The sequence below is a fragment of the Ictidomys tridecemlineatus genome, chromosome 6 (assembly GCF_052094955.1).
Source record: "Ictidomys tridecemlineatus isolate mIctTri1 chromosome 6, mIctTri1.hap1, whole genome shotgun sequence".
Taxonomy (NCBI): Eukaryota; Metazoa; Chordata; class Mammalia; order Rodentia; family Sciuridae; genus Ictidomys; species Ictidomys tridecemlineatus.
In genome coordinates this window covers 59,533,869-59,557,056 of record NC_135482.1, presented here as the reverse complement: position 1 = coordinate 59,557,056, position 23,188 = coordinate 59,533,869, and the positions used below count along the sequence as shown (strand labels likewise).

The 23,188-nt window shown below is 31.6% G+C and overlaps 1 pseudogene; it reads left to right on the top strand.

Moving 5' to 3' along the window:
• Positions 1 to 17,140: 17,140 nt before the first annotated feature.
• Positions 17,141 to 18,087, top strand: LOC144378369 (olfactory receptor 6C3-like; annotated as a pseudogene).
• Positions 18,088 to 23,188: the final 5,101 nt, after the last annotated feature.

Sequence of the window (23,188 nt, the reverse complement as noted above, 5' to 3'; positions counted from 1 at the left end):
ATACTCATAGAGATTAGTTTTATGTGAAGTAAATTAAAACATTGTGTTCACCAGTATCCTTCTCCAAACTGCATGCTATCTTACATCCAAATAACTTGTATTATCAGGAGTCAAATATTGATCTCTCTTCTTTGAAAATCCACGGTTACAGGCCATGGCCAAAAGGTTCTCATGTGAGAGGAACAGGTAGAAAATGCCTTTTTTTCTCTGACTGGCAGAAGGGATCTGCGATAACATTTAAATAGAATCTATTTCTTCCAGTATTTTTAAAAAATCAAGTTATTAATTATTTGAAAAATATTTATTTTATAAAAACATGAAAATAGTGTAATTTATTTTTTCCTTTCCTCAATATTACAAAACTAATCTAGAATACAACATAATCAAAATAAGAGTTTGAAAGTTTTCAAAGTTTGCTTAGGCTTACCTTCAGATATTAGATTTTGAGAAACTCAGCCCCTTGTAGCTTAGGCAACTTTCACAAGTTTAACAGCCAGTCACTGTAATAATCACCTCACTTGAGAAACTTCATGTTTATTCATGGAAATGTGTTAACATCTTCTCATAAATTTACTACTTTCAAGTTTGGCTAATGCAATTACTCTTCTTGCCTCATTAACTTTTCTAGTAAAAAGACCAAAAGGACAAGAAAGGGAAACTTCTTTTCTCAAAACAATTCATTGCCTAGAAATATTTACATTTATAAAATGCATGATTCAATCATTTTTACAATATGGTTGTAGCAAATGAACAATTGGATGATGAAAATAACAATTACTGGGAAGAAGATATTCCTTTCAGATAAAGAATGCCCTCTTTAAATCCTATATCCAGCCCAGCATAGCATTTAAGCATAGGGAAAAATAATAAAAAGAACAATCCAGGCCTGTTGTCTTGGGACCTCTTCATGATATTCCCAGCAATAAATAACAAGTGAGCTTGTTATTCTCTAACATAATATATATTTCATTTCATTTATATGTTTCAAATTACAATTGGCACATATAATTGTATATTTATAAACCCTTTAATATTGAAAATTAAATAATAGAAGAATAAAGAATAACAAACTTACTTTCTGGTCTTTCTTGATGATTAAGCTAAATTCTAACACCTGGGTTTCTTAAATAGTCATATTTCACAGCTGGCCAATTGGTTCAGCAAATTTATTTGATTTCTTCGATACTCTCAAAAGAAATGGAGTGATTTAACGTTTTCATGAAAATCTATAATTAAATTCATTCAATTTAATTAGAGACCAGTAATATTTGACCAACAAAATTATGTTTTTTTTTACAGTAAACTTGTTGGAACATTTTATATTAAAATCAATCCTACTTTTTATCTCACACAGGATCTATGTGTAAACAGAGTTAAGATTAATTTGACTAAAGTATTCTCTCATTACTCACTAAAACCTTTTTCTTTGCATTTCACAGAAGTTTTAAATAAATATTTTGCAAACCTATAATCCTACACACAGATAATATTTTCCTTAAACTTATGAGAATATTACATTTTCCTGCAAATTCTAATTTGCACAACATAAAATGAGGGCTATTTCAATCTATGTATGTGATACAAGTGGAGTTGGATTTATTTTTATCTGTTTCTTATAACCTTGGGAATTCATTAAGTAAATGAAGATTGCCAAGCAGAGTCATCATTAAAAGATACAGATGAATAATTAGTATTGGGGTTTTTTATTAACATTGATAAGAAAAATATAAACTATATTGATGTTAATAAGACTTGTATATGAATAACATGTGATATTGAGTGTATAAAATTTTGATTTAGAATTTGATTCTCCTATTGTTGTTTGAATTCACACTTTTTTCTTTGAGAAATTCTGGACCTATCTTCAGGAATGTTAGCATGTTTGTAATCCTTTAAATTTTGGCAACATGGTCAAATCTTCCTCCCAATAACACAGGGAAATGGTAGAAAATTCTGTATGAGTTTTTAGTCTGATTTAAGTGTCTTCCAAAATGTCCAGTGTTAATGATCTCTGATGAGTGTTATCACTCTATCATCATTTACAATTAGGAAGAGCCTCCCTATACCCACAACTAATGTTATAGCAATGTTTGCTAAAAGTTGCATTTACTTCCCTTCATTGTATTGTATACTTTCACTGAACTGTTCCTTATGGTAATACATATGACATCCTCTTACTGCAAGAATAGTTATGAACCAAGAAAGTAAATATTTAGAAAGATGGTATTAAATATTTAAACTTATGTATGTAAAATTATTCTACTTAGAGAGATGTAAATTTATAACCAGAAAATGACAGTGCTATAGATAAGCTTATATGTAACATACATTTCCCTATCTAACAATTTCTTCTTAGTTTTTAACATATAACAAATGCACAAAGCATGTGTGTATTAAATTTAAGAAGTGCAATCATTGATGAATGGAAGACAAGAGTCTCTGAACATGGGAGAGATGAGAGAAAAATAAAGAAAGATGAGTAGGAGACACTAGTTAAATCATAGAAAAATTCAATGGCACTGAGTTGTGTTGGATTTATAATTGATACACTTTATTTTAGGCATTGAAATGACTGATTCACCATATTTATGTAGAAATGATAAAAACTATTTCCTAATTCTGAAAAGTGTATTTGATTGCCTTTGTTTTTAAATACAAGTAGAGATTGTTTTCCTATTTTTCTCTCTAAAACCTTTAACAGTAATAAATATTGCAATCATTGTTTGAGATTTATTGATTATCAAGCATTGACTAAATATTTGGCTCACCTCATTTTTTTTAAACAGAGAAAAAACCATATGAGGCAGCTTATATAAAAGCTTGAGGAAGAAAGAAGTTAAGAAGTTAAATATCCCATCTCCCTCATTTTTGCATTTGTCAGCCATGTAAACTTCCTAATATTTTTAGAAGAAAAGAAAGATGAATCTCTATTAGACAAAACAGAGCATTTTATTTAAATGTCCTATTATATAAACTTCTTTAAAATCTTTTCTCAAAATCTAAATTAATGAAATCCTTGACTCTCTTCTTCCTCAACCACTTGCTCATTTTTCTTTTCTATCTCTACTTCTTTATTTTTAGTTTCTGTTACCTCAATAGTTTTTCTCTTGATCTCTTAATATTTTACTTTTCATTTAACTGATCTATTTATTACACTTCTACCCAAAAGCTAAAAGGACACTTACTTTTTAATAATACGACCCCTTAATTCTAAGGTGTTCTGAGGATGATTAGAGTTATGATTTAACCCAATGAAACATAGTTCAGCTACCAGGTCTCACCACTGCTTTGAAACCACTGAAATCTCTGAATAAGCTTACCTTTAAAAGATGTTCCACGCGAGTGGAACTTTTTGAATGGCAGAGCTAGATGGTGGAATAAGACTCACTAGCCATCATTGCTCTATAATTTGTACAACTATACTCACACGCAATAAGCTCCATAACAGCTAAGGAACCAGGTGAAACATCAACAGAACCTGGTTGTAGGATAAGAATAAAAATTGACACATAAAAGAGGGTAGAATGGATGGTTTCATGCTATCTTTGTCACCTCTCCCAAACCCCAGGCAGCACAGTGTGGAGAAAGACACCATCTACTTGGGGAAAGGAGAGGTACATGAGCATAGGATTTAGCCATAGACCCCAATATGAGACCCACCATGGTAAACACAGCGCCAGCTACACTATTGGCTTAAGATTTTATCCATGGACTGAGCTTCAAGACTCATGCTGGCAAAAGAGAAACCACAAGTCCTTTAAGATGTACTCGTTTTCTTGTTCTCAAAACCACCAGCCAAGTGTAATAGACCTGGATTTTGGACAAATCTCTTGGATAAAAGATCATAGCAGTTGTGGGATTCAAATTCCCGCAGCACTGCACAAGGCTCAATGGTCACAGAATTACATTCCAGTTTTGAGCTATTCTGGGCAGCTCAAGATTATAAGGCCAAAGAAATATATAACAGGTTGCCGGCTATAGCTATCCTGTGGCAATGGCTGCAGTGTTTATAGGCTTAGAGATCATACCAGGTGTTCTATCCAGAATCTCTGAATAAGCTTACCTTTAAAAGATGTTCCTTAACAAAGTGAGACTGTAAAGGCTGGAACAAATGCATACATTTTCAACAAATGCATACATTTCAACAATAGACATCAATGCATGACCACAGGAATTAAGAACAACTGAGGAAGCATGATGTCACCAAGTAAAAAAAATAAGGCACCAACGACTGGCTCTTAAGAGATAAAGATGCCTAACCCACTTAACAAAGAATTTAAAATAGCTGTTTCAAGGAGCTCAGCGAACTTCAAGAAAATTCAGAGAAACAATTCAGAAATGTTTTAGATAAATTGAACACAGAGGTTGTGATAACAGGCAAATCAAATAAATATTTTAAAATATGATGACAAAATGCAATTAAGAGGATTAATATCAGAGCTGATCAAAAAGAGAACCTGTCAAAAACTGCAGTAAGAGAATATTTTCAAATTATTTTAAATTATATTTTAAATTATTTAAATTATATTTTCAAATTATTATTTTCAAAATATTTTCATTAGCATTCAAAAGAGAGTTGAGAAAGATAAATTTGTAGAAAGATTGTTTCAGAAAAGGACAGCAGAAAACATTAAAAACCTTGAGAATGATATGAATATTCAGGGTTAAAGAGTAAAGCTACCCAATAGGGATTAATTCAAATAAGACTATCCCAGAATGTATTGTAACCACACTATCAAAGATGAAAGAAAAAGAGAGAATCTTGAAAAGAGCAAGAGAAAAGAAGCAAATAATAAGGGAGATTAAGTAAGGGAGATTAAGTACACCTACAAAAGACCTCTCAGCAGAAATCTTAGGAGATGCAGTAGGATTATGAATTCAAACAGCTGAAAGAAAACAAAACAACAAAAGCAACAGAAAACTCCTACCAACCAATAATATTGTACCCAGTAAAGTTTTCTTTCAAAAGTAAAGACAACATAGGGCTGGCATTGTAGCTCAATTGTTGAGCGCTTGTCTAGCATGCATGAGGCAATAGGTTGGATCCTCAGCACCACAAATAAATAAATAAATAGACAGATAGATAGATAGATAAATAAATAAATAAAACAAAAATATTTTAAGAAGACAAAAAGGAAAAGAAATAAATGCAAGACAAACTTTCCCCCACAATGAAAGTGTCCATGTGTTTTTTAAAAATTAAATTTATTATGAAAGATACATAAAACATAAATATTATATGATAATGAAGTACCATGGACAGTGTTGATACTTGCGTATATTATGTAATATGTAAATTGGGTTAAACATATCTGGTGTAAGACACCAGAATTATTTCCTTTTGGTGAAATCATTGAAAATATTCTGTTCTAATATTTTGATATACACAGTACATATTGTTATTTGTAATCATCCTGTTGTACTATACCACACCAAAACTTTGAGCTCCTATTTAACTGAAACTTAGTACATATTGGTCACCATTTCCCTGTTGTTCCTTTCTTCCTATTCTCCCCAGTCTCACCTCTAGTAATTACCATTCTACTCACCTTCTATGAAATCAACCTACTGTCTTTGTATGTATTTTTTTCACATAGGTGTGAGATCATGCATTACTGTCTCTTTGTTTCTAACTTATTTCATTGAATGTAATGATCTGCAGTTCTACTCATGTTGTTGCAAATAATCGAATTTCATTTATTTTCCTGTGTCTAAAGAATACTTCATTATGTACCACATTTTCTTTCTTTGTCAATTGAGAGACTGTCTTCGTTTTTTGGCTCTTGTGAATACTGCTACAATAAAAATGAAAATGCGGATGTCTCTTCAACACACTTTTTTACTTCCTCTGGATATATAGCTAGTAGTGGGATTTCTGGATCACATGGCATTTGTATTTTTGAGTTTTTGAGGAACCTCCATTAAGTGCTACATTAATTCCAACATCAGTGTGAAAACAGTCACATTTCTTCAAATCCTCACCAATACTTATCAGATATCTTTCTGATAGTAATCATTCTTATGGGAGTGAGGTGATAGCTCATTGAGGTTCTGATTTGCATTTCCCTGATATTAATCTTACAATAAGAAAATAACCTCCTAACTTTAGTATTGCCTTTGAAGCTCTAGTGTATATAATTTTCGTACAATTAGATTGAATATAAGTTAAGAACAAATATGATTACTCAAAAACCCAACAAATGTTCCTCCACACATTTATCAAAAAGAAACTTGCTATACTGATTATAATGTGTTGGGTGATAATAGATATGAAGCCAACAAAGTAAAACTCAGGTGTTCAAATGGACAAACAAAAACATAAACAAATAATATTTTTTTGTTACAGTTTATCAGACCAAAATTGTACTTAAAAAAATGTTTTTGTGTTTACTGGGTTTGATCAGAAGCACAGCTTTTGTTTTGACAGGGCAGTTCAAGTTAAAAGCATTTAACCACTCATATTATTCTTAGTGAAAGCATTAAGTCATTAGTCACTGGCAAAACTATTACTACAAATGCCATTTAAGAGTTTGCAAAGACAGAATTAAGTTTATGTGCTTAGTAATAAGCACACACATGCCTTTTATGGAGTGATATAAACAGAATTAAAACTATTTACATATCATGGACTATGTTTTTTTTTTTACAAGAAAACTCTATACTGGAAAATTTAAGCATACTTTTACATAACTTGTTAAGCAATATGTTGGATGTACTTGGGTGTGGAAGTGGAAGAAATGGAACAGGAAAATCTCAAATTAACTATAACATGACATTTAAAGAAATTATTAGAGAACTAGGATTCTTAATAAAGACATTTATGACTTTCAAGATTTTACTGAGTTGTTTTTATAGTGCCCCTTTTTTTGGATAAATTTTCTTTCATCTATTTGTAGAAAACCCTGCCCTGTGGAGCACATCCTTTAGGGCTTGCTTTTCTTGCTGGTTCCTCAGGGTGTAGATGAAAGGGTTCAGTATGGGGGCAACAGAGGAGTTGAGAATAGCTACTCCTTTAGTCAGTGATGCCTTTTCTTTGGCAGATGGATTAGCATGCATGAGTATACAAATTCCATAAGAAATAGAAATGACAATCATGTGAGAGGAACAGGTGGAGAAAGCCTGAATGGCAGATGGAATTCTCAAAATTGTCCTGATAATGTACATGTCAGAAAAAAACAAACCACTAATGCTAGCAGATACCACTGCCACAGATATCTTGAGGTCTTTTCTTCAATCCGCTGCCACCTAAACAGCTACTGCCAATGTCTCTGCTTCTGATACTATTGCTGCCATCCCATGGTCACCTGGAGCTCTTTTTTCTGGGTGCTGTTGCCAACACAACTACAGCCACCTGCTGCTGCCACTGCAGACGTGTCTATCCCTGATGCAGCTATTGCCTACACTGCTGTTGACACAGATGCTACCCCCAGAGATCACCTGGGTGACATTGCCCTCACAGTCAAAACTGCAGTTGCTGCTGCAGCCATCACTAACATTGTTTCACTACAGATGCTGTTGATTTGTGCCCTGTTGCCATCAACCACTTCCACTGCTACTGGTACCACTGCCCAGAGGTTTGCTGCTGGGGAGAGTCTAGGTTTGGTTGCACATGGCTGCACCCATCTTGGGTTGCTGTTAGGGCCTGGAGGCCAGGATATATGACAACTGCCTCTTTTGGGGGACTCCAGCGGAGACCTGGAGGTCCATTGTGGGAGTGCTTGTGTGTTTGGTGGCAGGTGGCCCCTAGGGTCTTCCTGCAGGGAGTATTGGTGGCTGTCATCTTGCTTCTGTTTCTCAGGTCACTCCTTTGTATAAGAATATCCCTGGTGGCCTCTGTGCAAGTTGCAGCATTGGGATCCTGAGAATGCAGTGAGGCTGAAACTGGGGTATCTGAAGCCCAGATTGGTGGGATAGTGACTGGGTCTTTGAGAGCTAATCTGGGACAGGGACCCTGTAGGACACCAAAGACAGGGCTGAGAAGCTTCTGAATGCTCTTGGCAACAGTTTGACTTTCCATTGAGATTCATTTCATTTTATTTTATTTCTCTGTTTGCTACCATCTCAACTATATTTGGAACAGAGTGTATTTTATGCATTGATGTGTGGAGGATGATGATATATGATTGGTATTTTGCATTTTTATTGTATTCTTATATCTTTAATTTTTTCTCTTTGTTCATATTATTCCTCTCACTTGTATTTTTCCTTGGATTTTCTTTCCTCCTTTTCTCCAACCAGCAGCCCACTGTCAGCTCTGCCTCCACTCTTCCTGTGAATTTTTGCTTCTAGCCTCTCTCTTCCTCTCCCATGAGCATCTCGTAGTATGTTCTGTCCTTTGACATTTGAAATGACAAGTTATTTTATCAAATTTCCTGTTCAATCTATAGATAGTTTTGAACTTATATTTTGGTTTAATGTGAGAAAGTAGTAGAAGTTTTGTGGGAGCTATTATGTTTAAGGCTCTCTATTTTTAATACTGAGTACTGTGTTATTGGTCTCACCATTAAAGGTGAGGCACTGAAAAGATTCAGGAACACCATTGATCTGCAGGGTAAAATTTGTGCTGCCTTAGAGCCATACTACTAGGTAAGAAAACATACAGACAATATTAAAACCAAGAGAATAAAATGCCAAAAAAAAGATGTTCTGATAGCAGAATTGACTGACAACACATTACAAAAAATGTCCAAGAAGGAGTATTGAATGTGAAAAATTAAATTGACTTGTGAAGTAAAGGATAGTATAAGAAAATCAAACAAAAAATACAGGCAGTGAAAGATCACTTTAATAAAGAGTTAGAGATTATGAAAAATAAACCAAGCAGAAATCCTTGAAATAAAGGAATCAATAAATAAAATTGAAAATTCAATAGAAAAATATCACCAAAAAATTAGAACACTTGGAAAACATAACCTCAGACAATGAAGACAAAATATATCATCTTGAAAATAGAGTTGACCAGGCAGAGAATATGGTAGCAAACCATGAAGATAACATCCAAGAATTATGGATAACATAAAAAGACCAAATTAAAGAGTTACTACAATGGATGAAGGAGCAGAAATACAAACCAAAGATTGCACAATGTTTTCAATGATATACTATCAGAAAAATTTCCAGACCTAAAGAATGGAATGGGAAATCAAATACATGAGGCTTAAAGGACCCCAGATATTAAAAAAAATTACAGCAGGTGCCCACCAAGACACATTATAATCAGAACGACTATCAACAGAGAATAAAGATAAAATCCTAAAGGCCATGAGAGAAAAAAATCAAGTTACATATAGGGAACATCCAATTTGAATTTCAACTGATTTCTCAACCCAGACTCTGAAAGTAGGGGGTCCTGGAATAATATTTTTTAAGCTCTGAGAAAAAGGTGGATACCAACTAAAAGTTTTATATCAAGCAAAATTAAGTTTCAGATTTGAAAATGAAATTAAAACTTTCTATTATTAACAAAAAGTAAAAGAATTTACAACTAGAAAGCCTATACTACAGAATATTCTCAACAAAATATTCCATGAGGATGAAATGAACAAAAAAATTAAAAAAACAGCAAAGAGAAGAACTACCCTAAGGGAATATTCAACCAAAGGAAAAACTAAGTCAAAATACAGAAATAAATCAAAATGACAGGTAATACAAATCATATCTCAAAAATAATCTCGAATATAAATGACTCAAACTTATCAATCAAAAGACACAGGCTGGCCAATTGGATTAGAAAGCAAGACCCAACAGTATGCTGTCTTCAAGAGCCTCACCTCATGGGCAAAGATATCCATTGGCTAAAGGTGAAATCGATGGGAATAAAAATATATCACTTGCCTGGACTGCATAAATAGAAGGGGTTTTCAACCCCATTTCAGATAAAGTAGATTTCAAGCCAAAATTAATCAGAAGAGACAAAGTGAGACATTTCATACTTATTAAGAGAAGTATATATCAGCAAGACATAACAATTGTAAATTTTTATACTCCAAACAATGGAACATCTATGTATATCAAACTAGCCCTTTACAATTTCAAGAATCAAATAGACCACAACACAATAATACTGGGTAACTATAATACACCTCTCTCTCTAATATTCAGTGCTTCCAAACAAAAACTAAATAAATAAGCTATAGACCTAAATAATGCAACCAATAATTTAGACTTAACAGACATATATTGAATATTTCATCATATACTTTCTTCTCAGCAGCTCATGGCTCCTTCTCTAAAATGGACCATATCTTATACCACAAAGCAATTCTTAGTAAATTTAAAAAAATATATAATACCCTGCAATCTATCAAACCACAATGAAATGAAATTTAGAAATCAACAATTAAATAAAAATAGAAGCAACTCTAAAGAATGGAGACTAAACAATGGACTATTGAATGATGAATAAATAAATAAAGATATCAAAGATGAAATTAAAAAAATTCTTAGAGGCAAATGAGAACACTGATACAACATCCAAATCTTGGGGGCACTATGAAGGCAGAACTAAGAAGAAAGTTTATTGCACTGAGTGCATTTATTAAAAGAATAAAAGTCAACAAATAAGTGAGCTAACACTACATCTCAAAGACCTAGAAAAAGAAAAATAAATTAACACCAAAAGCAGTAGAATACAGAAAATAATTAAAATTAGAGCTAAAATCAATGAAATTAAAACAAAAGAAACAATTGAAAAAATTGACAAATCATAAAGTTGGTTCTTTGAAAAAAGAAATACAGTAGAGAAATCCCTAGCTATGCTAATGAAGAGAAAAAGAGAGAAAACTCAAATTACTAAATTGTGAATGAAGAAGGAATTATCACAATGGACATGTCTGAAATACAGAATATAATTAAACACTATTTTGAAAATTTATACTCCAATAAATTAGAAAATATTGAAGACATTGACAAATTTCTAGAGACATATGACCTACCCACACTGGATGAGGTCATACAAGATATAAACAAATCAATTTCAAGTAATGAATAGAAAATGCCATCAAAAACCTACCAACTAAGAAAAGCCCAGGACCAGATGGATTCTCAGCTGAGTGTTACAAGACTTTTAAATAAGAATTAACACCAAAACTCCTCAAAGTATTCTATAAGAATATTTATAGAATTCCTAGAAAAAAAAGTAACCCTTCCAAACTCATTCTCTGAAGCTAATATCACTCTGATGCCAAAACCGACAAAGACACATCAAGGAGAGAAACCTTCAGACTAATATCCCTGATGAATATAGATGCAAAAATGCTCAATAAAATTCTGACAAATCACAGACAAAAACATATTTTAAAAAAATGGCACACCATGATCAAGTAGGGTTTGTCCCAGGGATGCAATATAGGTTCAACACATGTAAATCATTAAACCTAATTCATTGCATCAATAGATTAAAAATAGGAATCTTATAATTATGTCAAAAAATTCAGACAAAGCATTTGACAAAATACAGTACACCTCCATGTATAAAATAATATAAATACTAGGGATAGTATAAACATACCTCAACATTGTAAAAGCTGTATATGCTAAACCGAAGGCCAGCATCATTCTAAATTGAGAATAATTAAAAATATTTCCTCTAAAAACTAGAAGAAGACAAGGATGTCCTCTTTCAGACCTTGTATTCATCATCATTCTTGAAAATATAGTCAGAGCAATTATATAGAAGAAAGAAATTAAAAGGATACAAATAGGTAAAAAATAACTCAAACTATCACTGTTTCTTGATGACATGATTCAATATATAGAAGATCCAAAGTGTTAAACCAGAAAAGTTTTAAAACTAATAAATGAATTTAGCAAAGCAGCAAGATATAAAACCAATACCCATAAATTAAATGCATTCCTATACATCAGCAATGAATATTCTGAAAGAGAAATTGGGAAAACTACCCCATTCATGATAAAAAAAATAAAAAATACCTGGGAATCAATCTAGCAAAAGAGGTGAAAGACCTCTACACTGAAAACTACAGAACACTGAAGAAAGAAATTAAAGAAAACCCCAGAAGATAAATATCATCCATGTTCCTGGATAGACAGAATTTATACTGTCAAAATGGCCATACTATAATAAATACTATACAGGTTTAATGTAATTCCTATTAAAATTCCAATAAGATTCTTCATAGATACAGAAAAGCAATCATGAAATTCATTTCAAAAAAATACAAGTCTCTGAATAGCCAAAGCAATCCTTAGCAAGAAAAATGAAGCAAGAGGCATCATAATCCCAGACCTTAAACTGTACTACAGAATCATAATAACCAAAATGGCATGATATGGGCACCGAATCAAACATATAGACCAATGGAAAAGAATAGACTACCCAGAGAAAACCACACATAAATATAGTTATCTCATACTAGACAAAGGCACCAAAAACAATCACTGTAGAAAACTTAGCCTCTTCAGCAGATGTTGCTGAGAAACCTGGAAATCTGTATGTAGCAAAATGAAATTAGAGCTCTATCACACATTCTGTACAAAACTCAGCTCAAAACAGATCAAAGACTTATGAAGTAGAACAGAGATCATGATCCTGATAGAAGAAAAAGTAGGATGAAGTTTTCAGCATGTTGGCTTAGAATTTGACTTCCTTACAGACTCCTAAAGCATAAGAAATAAAATCAAGAATCAATAAATCTAATGAATTCAAACTAAGAGGCTGCTTCTGAACAAAGAAAACAGTCAATAACATGAAGAGAGAGCCTACAGAATGGCAGAAAATCTTTACCACCTGAACATCAGATACAGCATTAATCTTCAAGACATAAATAATTCAAAAAACTTAAAACCAAAAAACAAATAACCCAATAAATAAACAGGTAAGGAACTGAATAGACACTTAACAGAAGAAGAAAATACAATTGATCAACAAGTATATAAAAAAATGTTCAACATCACTAGCAATTAGGAAAATGAAAATCAAAACTACTATAAGATTTTATCTCTCTCCTGCTAGAATGGCAATTATCAAGAATACAGGCATTTATTATTATAAATAGTGGTGAGGATTTGAGGAAAAGGGTATGCTTACATATTATTGGTGGGACTACAAATTGGTGCAACCACTATAGAAAGCAGTACTGAGATTCCTCAGAATACTTGGAATGGAACTACCATTTGACCCAGCTATGCTACTCCTTGGTTTATATCCAAAGGACTTAAAATCAGCATATACAGTGACACAGTCACATCAATGTTTATAGCAGCTGAACTTACAATAGCTAAACTATGGAAACAACCCAGGTATCCTTCAACAGATGAATGGATAAAAAAAATGTGGCATATAAACAGAATAAAAAATCACTTATCCTTAAAGAACAATAAAATTATGCCATTTGCTAAATGAATGGGGCAGGAGAATATTATGCTAAGTGAAATAAAATAATTTCATAAAACCAAAGGACAAATGTTTTCTCAGATTGTGGATACTAATTCAAAATAAGGGGGATTGCTGGGGAAGAATAGAGTAACTTTGGATTAGGTAGAAGGGAATGAAGGAAGGGGAGGAAGTATGGGGTATAAGGATAGGAGAATGAATCAGACATTATTATACTATGTAAATATTTGACTACAGGATCAGTGTGATTCTACATTATGTACAACCAGAAGAATGAGAAATCATACTCCATTTATGTATGATGTGTCAAAGTGCATTCTATTGTCATGTATAGCTATTAGAACAAAAAAAAACTGAAAAAAGAAGACAATATTCTGTTTCTATTCAAAGATAAATATATCTTTTGGTATTAGAACTACTAATAATAGCATCACCATTTGTATTTTATACAAATCATATCTAAAAGACATGGCCAAAATACTAAATGTTTTTCTTTAAAAAAGTGTTTATGCTTTGTTTAAACATGAGAATAATTAAAATTCAAAGATATTAAAATAAAAAACACAATATAAATAAACACCAAAATTATAGAAATCCAGGAATAAAAATTAACTCCCTGAGCATACAGAAATTATATTATTATAACTGAGGACCATCAGATTTTTAAAATAGCATTTTCTTTCAGTAGGCTTTGAATTTCTAACAGGCTCAGAGATGGTGCCAATGCTGATGGGCTATATCACACTCTTGATAGCAAATTTATTGGCAACACATAAGAATTTGTGTAGATGTGTTTCTGATTAAAAAAGGATTGATAAAATTTTTATATGGAAATTCTGAAAATGAAAAAAATAAAATTTATTAAATTAATTAGAATGTTTTTTGTATGCTTGTAAAACATAAGTGATTTATATGTTGGTTGGAATGCAATGCAAAAGATTCATTCTTGCCCATAGCAGAGAATTGTTGATGAGTCAAAAAGTCATACCAATAGTTGCACAGATGCTAAGGAATGCATAAAAATGTACTGTAGCATCATAAATAATGATATAAAATTGACAACAACATAACCCCTAATTTCAAGCCAGCAATTACATTATTATTTCATAAACAAGTCCCCTCTGATATTCTATCCAGTTGTTACAAAAGAATGACTTCTGACTAGATAACTTGATAATGATGTCCATTAAACATTATTAACTGAAAAAAAGAGGAAAGTTATAGAATATACCATGTATTAAAACTGCATTAGTGCACAAAGGAAAAATTATATGGTGTAAATTTGACTGCGGTTTTAGGAAGAAACAGAAAACAATGTTTTATGCTGGCTAATTTGACAATTTGAGGGAAATGGAAGCTTGTTTGTAAATGTGTGGACCATTCCATTTGTTACTTTATACTATGTTGACACTCGATTCTCATAATTAAGCATGTATTAACTTTAACATTAAAAATTAAAAGCTGAAGCTTGAAGTGCTATTCTGATTTTTGATTTTTTTGTAGTTGGACATAATAAGTTTATCTTATTTACTTATTTTTATATGGTGCTGAGGATTGAACCCAGTGCTTCACACACACTAGGCAAGAACTCTACCACAGAGCCAGAATCCCAGACCTATTCTTCTGATTTGTAAATATTTTTAAATGTTTTATTTAGTCACTCATTCTGTATAATGGTGGCAGAGATATATAAATGAATACAATATGGGTATCATCCACTATGGAGTCTCTGGGCCCTGGTTTAATCATCCTCCATGGAATTGAGAATACATTATCTCGTGAGTGTAGCATAAGTATATGTGTATATTAGGAAAATTAGGTACAGCTAAATTGAAACTAGGTTGGTTGTATCAGCTGACTATAATACTTTTGCTTTTATGCTGCTCTATGGCTTGACTCTCCAGAAAGGTACATCATGATACCACTACCTCTCTTGAACTTATCTCCACTGGAATGTTTCTGTTCTTCAATATAGACTCTCAGGGGGTTATATGGTGCACAGAGAAAGTATAGTTGTGTTATCTATGTGTGATACTCAATTTTTATCTTATACAGAGAGTTTTGAAATATTTTGTGTTACAGTAAGCTGTGGAAATTTACATAAAGTACATTCAGGTTTGCAAGAGTAGGTTTTGGAGTTCAGGCCAGAGCAATTTTCCTGTTTGTATGGAAACATAAATGATGTAAAAAAGAAATTTATTTTTACTTATAATTGATTGAGGTTAACAGATATCTTACATGATATTCAGCCTATATTTTCTCTATGTGAAAGGCTTTTGTGTAATAGAGGAAAGGGTGAGCAAGGTGCCAAAAAAAAAAAAAAAAGAAAGAAAGAAAACAAACAAAAACAAATGAACAAACAAAAAAATCACCTTCTGAAGTATGTTATATTTGCATTATATTTTATATTTTAAGAAAATTAAGAAAAATTTGAATTATATTTCTTATATTTTCAATAAATTCATTTTCCTCTCATATGAAAGCCAATTTTATTGGTTAAATAACAAAGATGTTCAAATTTACAGTTTAACATGAATTTTATTGTTAATTTTTCATTTTAATATGCTTAAACCTTTCTTCAAACCATAGTGATAGTTTCTGTCTTTGAGTTGCTAGTTTTGCTGATATATTCATGACAGATATATGCTAATTCTCAAGATAAAAGAATACTGATTTTCAGGAAAATAAAATTAAAAGAAGAAAAAAAGCGCACAGTTTCAGCATTAATACTTATCACCTGCTGAGTCATCCTGTTCATGCTAAAGAGGAAAAAGTAATACAAAAAATATAGTTGAGAACTTCCATCACAGACATGATGCTGACTGCTAGGGAGACAGAGAACAAGACAGATAGAGGGCCAATCAGTTATATTGTAGAGAATGTGATTTCCACAAAGTTATTCTTAGAAAAAAATCATTTATTCTGATTGTTTAGCCTTGAGAAGAGGACACAATGCCATGTTTTGGCATCAGAAAACATGATTTCTCTCTTGTCCTCATGCAAGTTGGAGAATAAAAGGTCAAAGTGAATATAATGAAAATTTAAAACTTGCTTGTTAATTACGAAATGGGCATAAAATGATATAAAAGCATTAGATGCTTGTAGATCTATATGTATTATTGAGTTCTACCTCTATGTTAACAAATTCCTCTGGCCTCTGTTTTTCTTCCCATGAATTTAGATTTTTTTTTTTTTACAATCAAGGTGACTATAGGCTTATATTTCTGTGATTGATACTTATTTATTCCCATGGTTATATTTAAAGGTATATATATTGAGAATAAGAATAATCATAACAGTTAGTTAAGTTTAACAACTGTGACTAATTTAGAATTCATAACAATCAATTTTCTAAGTTTGTAAATGGCATAAGAATTAAACTAAAAATTAGCTAATTCAATCCTAAAAGTATATAATCTTGAAAGCTGGAAGACAATGTCTAAATTTTTAAACAACAAAAGTATTAGATAATTATAATTGTAGAAATCTGTAATTCAAAGGTGTACTGCACATACAGAAATTTTGAAAATACTTCAAGCTTTGATGTAAATTTACTGATGAGGGGACTTAAAACATATCTGTGATCCATATTTGATTTCAGTTGAAGATGTGTGTATGTTTCCTGCTTTAATAGGAATGAGTGGGTATTGCAAAAATTCTTACAAGAAAAACATCATTAGAGATATCAATATCACATTTAAATTTTCAATACTTTAATATCAAACTTTTCTATATATTTGCTGTGTTTTTCACCAATAGACTTTGTTGGAAGAAAAATAATTCAGAATGAGAAACCACATAAGGATTAAAGAGTTTGTACTCCTGGGCATATCGGACAACCCAGAGCTTCAGGTTATACTTTTTATTTTTTTATTCATAACTTATTTATTACTGGAATAATAAATCACTGGAAACCTAACCATCATCATTCTCACCTTGCTGGACCCAAATCTAAAGACCCCTATGTATTTCTTCCTCCGGAATTTCTCCTTCTTGGAAATTGCATTCACCAGTGTTTCCATCCCCAGATTTTTGGGGTCAATAATTACTAAAGTCAAGACAATTTCCTATAACAACTGTTTAGCTCAATTATATTTCTTCATCTCCATGGGTGTGTCTGAATTTTTCCTTCTAACTGCTATGTCCTATGATCGCTATGTGGCCATCTGCAAGCCACTGCATTACACCACCATCATGAATAAGAAAGTCTGCTCCCCTCTTGTCTTTGGTTCATGGCTGGCAGGATTTCTGACCATTTTCCTACTACTCATGCTCTTTCTCAGGTTGGATTTCTGTGCTTCCAATGTCATTGATCATTTTTCTTGTGACTACTTTCCCATCTTGGAACTCTCATGCTCAGATACTGGCTTTTAGAGCAAAGTCGCTTTTACTTTGCCTTTGTTACTCTTCTCTTCACATTGGCATTGGTGATTCTTTCCTACATATGCATCATTAGCACCATTCTGAGAATCCCATCTGCCAGTCAGAGGAAAAAGGCTTTCTCCACTTGCTCCTCTCACTTGATTGTCATCTCCATCTCTTATGGAAGCTGCATATTCATATATGTCAAGCCTTCAGCAAAAGAAAGAGCATCACTGACCAAAGGAGTAGCTCTCCTCAACACTACTATTGCTCCCATGTTGAACTCTTTTATTTACACTTTGAGGAACCAGCAAGTAAAACAAAGCTTCAAACACTTGGCTTATAAGGTAGTATTTTACAGAAGCAAATGAAAATATTTATTCAGCTGAATGAGTGCCATGGTGAATATTCAACCAGGGAAGTAAAATTTTACTTCTTCCTTATCTTCTATATCCAAACCACAGCAACCTGCAGTCCTGAGATTCTTAGTTTCAGCTTTCTTTTTTACCTGCAAGTGACACTGTTGTGTCTCTCTTTAAACCTTTCTTTGGGTCCCATATAATCATTGATTTACAATCCTGACTAGAAAACCAGTGTCTATAGAACTTAAATCACTTTGTTCTTTATTCTTAATAATGAAAATATTTTAACTCCACTGGTATTTTAAGAAACTTAAAGTTTCTCTTCCATTTTACTACCATACAGTTTTCTTTTAAAAATTGCATGAATTATTAAATGAATTAGTGTCTGCCACAAACTATTTTGCATGCTGTTGGCAGTGTCTGTCCATTTCTTCCTAGTCTCCAAAAGACTTGGATATTTCTTCCATTTAGATGTAATTGAAAATTTTTTTTATTTCCTTGCTTTGGCTTAAGTACATGTTCTATGTAGTTTTGTATGTTCTCCTTGTTTATTCATATATTTGTCCATTGAAATGTATATATAAAGTTGAATATTATGTAACCATGATAGTTTATATGCCACCTGCAAATCTGATTGAAATTTCATTAAAAAATAACTACTCTATGCCTTTTGGGACTAGTAGGTATGGCCTGTGCCTTATCTTTTTACTCACCAAAGCTATATGGGAAAATAGACATTTTTTAATACTATGAATAAACTAATGCTTAGAAAAGTTGAGTAACTTGACTAAGTTCCTTGTGCAATAGTAGCCAATATAAGAGCCTGAAATAAAATGCAAACAAGCTAAAACACTAGTATTTGCTCTATTTTTACATTTTGTATTGTTTTTATTAGGATCTGAACAAAGTTTTGGCTCTTCTCCATCACTATCCCTCATGTGGGCATGATTTTATAATAATAGTTTTATCCAGAATGATACTAACTCCAAGATATTTTATTTGACATATAAATCACAACATTAATCCATCAAAACAAGAAGCTCTTCAACTTAAGTGCTGTTAATCAATAGAATGAACATGAAAAAATGTTCATAATGTGAACAATATTATGGTAGTAAAAATTATTATAGGAAGGCAGACTAACAATGGAAATAATGGAGGCCTTTAGTATAATGTATTAGATTCTCAGTTTGAAAATTGTCATGGAACATTGGGTAGAGTTCTTCATTAGGAATTTTGATTCTGTATTTGGTTGCTATCTTCATCTCAGAAAATGATATTAAAGGAAAAAATCTTTACATTTAGTGTTTTTATTTATTTTTGTCATTTTTTCTCTATATTATCAGACACTGTCTCTGAAGGTTCCTTTTAGAACCTAAATAGTAGTGTGTAATATGTTTATATTCCATTGAGTTTTGTTTATGTTTCTCTTCTGTCAATTTTCATTCACTGAATTGGTCCCTTGAGCCAATGACAGAGAAAATGGATAAAGATATACATAAAATTTTTGTAGAGACCATGACAAAGCATTTTAAAGCACTTCTGATACTGTTTCTGTGTTATATTTTTGCTTCTTCCTCACAATTTATAGTCAAAGAAATATATCTGCTCTGGATAAAATGGTTTTTCATTTTTGCCATTAAGGCAAAAATGTTGACATTTATTTTAAGTGATACAAAACCTACAACAATTTAAAACAAAGCATACTACTTCAGTGGAAGAGATAGGGAGTATTTTTAGAAACACTGGTTTTCCTGGATTACAACAAAGGCATTGTCTAATTTTTTTATTATTCTAGTCACTCTGGGTATTATGAAAGTTAGAGGTAAGTTGGACATAGAGAGGGCAGATTAAGACTCTCAAATCTCAACATTGATTCAATACTTAACAGCTCAACTTTTAATCAAGGTTAAATAGAACATACTTGGGCATATTGTGAAACTTGATATATATAAAAGTCATAGAAAATTATTAGTATGTTTTGCTTTATTTAGTCTATTAATTTTCTAGTTATTAAAAGCAGGAAATTATTTTCCATATCTCTATAATTTAATTGAATACTGACTTGTAGTACTGTGCTTAGGGGAACAGACTTTAGTTATACATAGTCTGAGAGTGTATTCCACATTTGCTAGCTGTATGGATTAATGAAAATTATACAATATCTGAGTCTTAATGCTTTTTTAGGAATAGTAAGAAGAATTCCACACTTGTGTTATAAATACTGAGATAAAATAAAAGTTTTCAGTCACTGGAATAAACTTGTGTTTAGTAAACCACAATTACAAATAGTTACCTTCCCTGAGTTGAAAATTATTTCTACCCAAAAGAAAAATAATTAACACAACTATTCTTAAAACCTAAGAGTCACATGATTTATGGAGTACATTTGTTCACATGATTATATTGCGTTCTCAAAAACACTCTTGAAATTCCAACTGCATTTAAAGTAGAGACTGAAAGTCAATTAACATATCCAAAGTCACCAATCCATTGCATGACACATTTATGTCTTTAATCTACATCAAACAGGTAAGCCCATCTGTAATGTAATAAATAATAAATTAATCATGTTTTGAGATGATAATTTTTTATTCAGTCACTTCCTCTTTCTTTGTTGTTTAAATATAGATTACTAGTTAATGAAATAAAAGTATAAACTCTTAATAGACATGAGTGTTAGTATATATGCGATGATCAACAGATATGATTCAATGATCTCTCTTTTACCTTGATTTGCTTCTATATAAGCTAGTATGATTACAGAGAATTGAATCTGTCCATTATTACTAAAATTAATAAATATAAATTATTCTTATTCTTATTACTTTTAGAGAAAAGTCTTCTAAAATAATTATAAGAAACAGTAAAAACATATTCTCATAAAAAAGTGTTTTAACCATTCAGTCAGTTCTCCTGAAGAGTCTTTGCTTTATTCATGCTGACAGATGTTCTCAGGAACCACACCCCATCTCATGGTCCAGAGCCTGGAATGCCTGAGAAGTGTAAAAATGCATTTTAGTGTGGTTACACAGCTGAGCTAGAGATTGCCCACATGTTGAATTCAATAATTAGCCTGTTCTCTAATGTGCTAACCTAGACTCTGAACAGATCCTGAAATTTATAAAGTAGAAAGAAAGAGTGTGATACGGGCAGATGCTCTGTGAAATTTTTTTCTGATGATTTCCACTGGGGTTTAATTGAAGAAGAGAGAATTGAACAAAGAAAGCATTGAAAAATTAGATTCTCAAAGTTATTGCATTACCAAGTAAGATTTCAACCGGTGCAAAATTAAAAAAAAAATTACAAATAACCCAGAAAGAATGGGGTAGGGGGATCAGAAGTCAAATGGAACAAAATCTCTTATCTCAGTCTATAAGAAACATCCTTTGATCCTTCAAACCTAATTTATCTTTTAGTATAGTGTTTCTTTTTCACATTGGACATCAAATATATTGCCAGCATCTTATCTTCTTTATTTATATGGTCATTGTTAGTATTCATTACCTCTTAATTAATTCATTTTCTCTTCCTTTCTTGTTGAAATTATAGACCACAAGTTAATGGAATGAAAGTACAAACTCTTAATAGACATGAGCGGTTGGTATATGTGAAATGATCATCAATATTCATTTGGTAGCAGAGACTTGGAAAGTGCAAATTTTATTTAACAAATTATAAATATCACTATTAAATTTCATTTTAAATAACTCAAAGAATTTGTCTCAGATTCGTTAGAAAGAAAATAAGAAGTAATTTTGATGCAATGTATAAAATGAAATGAGAACTTAATAACCTAAGACCTATTTTTCCAGGAGAAAACATGGGTCTGAATGCACAAATAAGAAAGTAAAATCATGAGTTATATCTCTGCAGATACCCATCATCCTACACATAGACATATCTTTAGAATAGTTTAAGGTTCAAGTAATAATATCTACCTTATTCAATATTTAATTATTCTTCACAGGAATATGAATATTCTAATTTATCATGCTCATTTTATGTTAGTAAATTTAAACAATCCATTGAATTTTTATAAAATTTATTGGTATTAGATCTCCTACTGTTAGAGTTTTTAAGTCTGTTTCTTTGGTCTTTGGAAACTTTCTATACAAATGTTCATTTTTTTGTGTGCTCATAAAACCTTCCTCTATTTAAATATATCATCCTTCACAGGTTCTCCTACATTTCTTCAGCACTTTAATCAGTAGTGAAAAAATAGTGAGTCATGTTATTATTAATATTCACTAAAAATATTAAAGGTTAACAAAGATTAGGAAGAAAAATAGGTATTGAATAAAGTTGGAAACAAAGATAAATATAGTACATTAATACGTTTTCACTATGAAATAGTAATAATGTAAATGCATTTTAAAAAATATGAGTCTCCAATATCAGTAAGAACTTTAAAATTGAGACTGTCACCAAATCTTGTCTATTTGATGGGAAAGTAGTTTTTTATTTCAAGGTGTTATGAGAAGTTCTTGATTTTAATAAAAATAAATACTGATAAGGTAAGAGTGCTATTACTGGAGGAGGAATAAAGGGAATTGAAAGGGTGAATTATTTAAAAAAATATACAAAGTAATTTAAAAAATAATGTTTAATGAAGTTTTTAAAAAATTTATGTATTAATAAAATGTGATTTCCCTTACATATCTTTTGTTTTATATTTATTCAATATAGGGAATTTGGGTCAAGTGTTTAAGCATATTTTGTAAGGTAATGTGAGAAAATGCATCTTATTAAAAAAAATAAGATGTATGTACTTTCTAGGTTAGAATAGAGCATAAAGTAAAGAACTGTGCCTGATGGCAGCATTTGTTTCAACAACAAACTCAGCATTAACTAGATAAATGTTTCTTTTTGCTTTGAAGATAAGATTCTGTCCTTTCAAGAATATATAGGGTAAGCACAGATTTCACAGGAGAATTCAGCTCAGTGCAAGTGGGTGGGTTGGGAGGAATGACTAGAGGTTCTAATGACATGTATATAATGAATACTCCTCCTGTGATGGAAAGAGTTGATTTGGGATGTTATTACAATGTGCCGCTCACAATGCTAGTTATAATTTACTGCAAACTTCACAATCACTTCCAGAAAAATT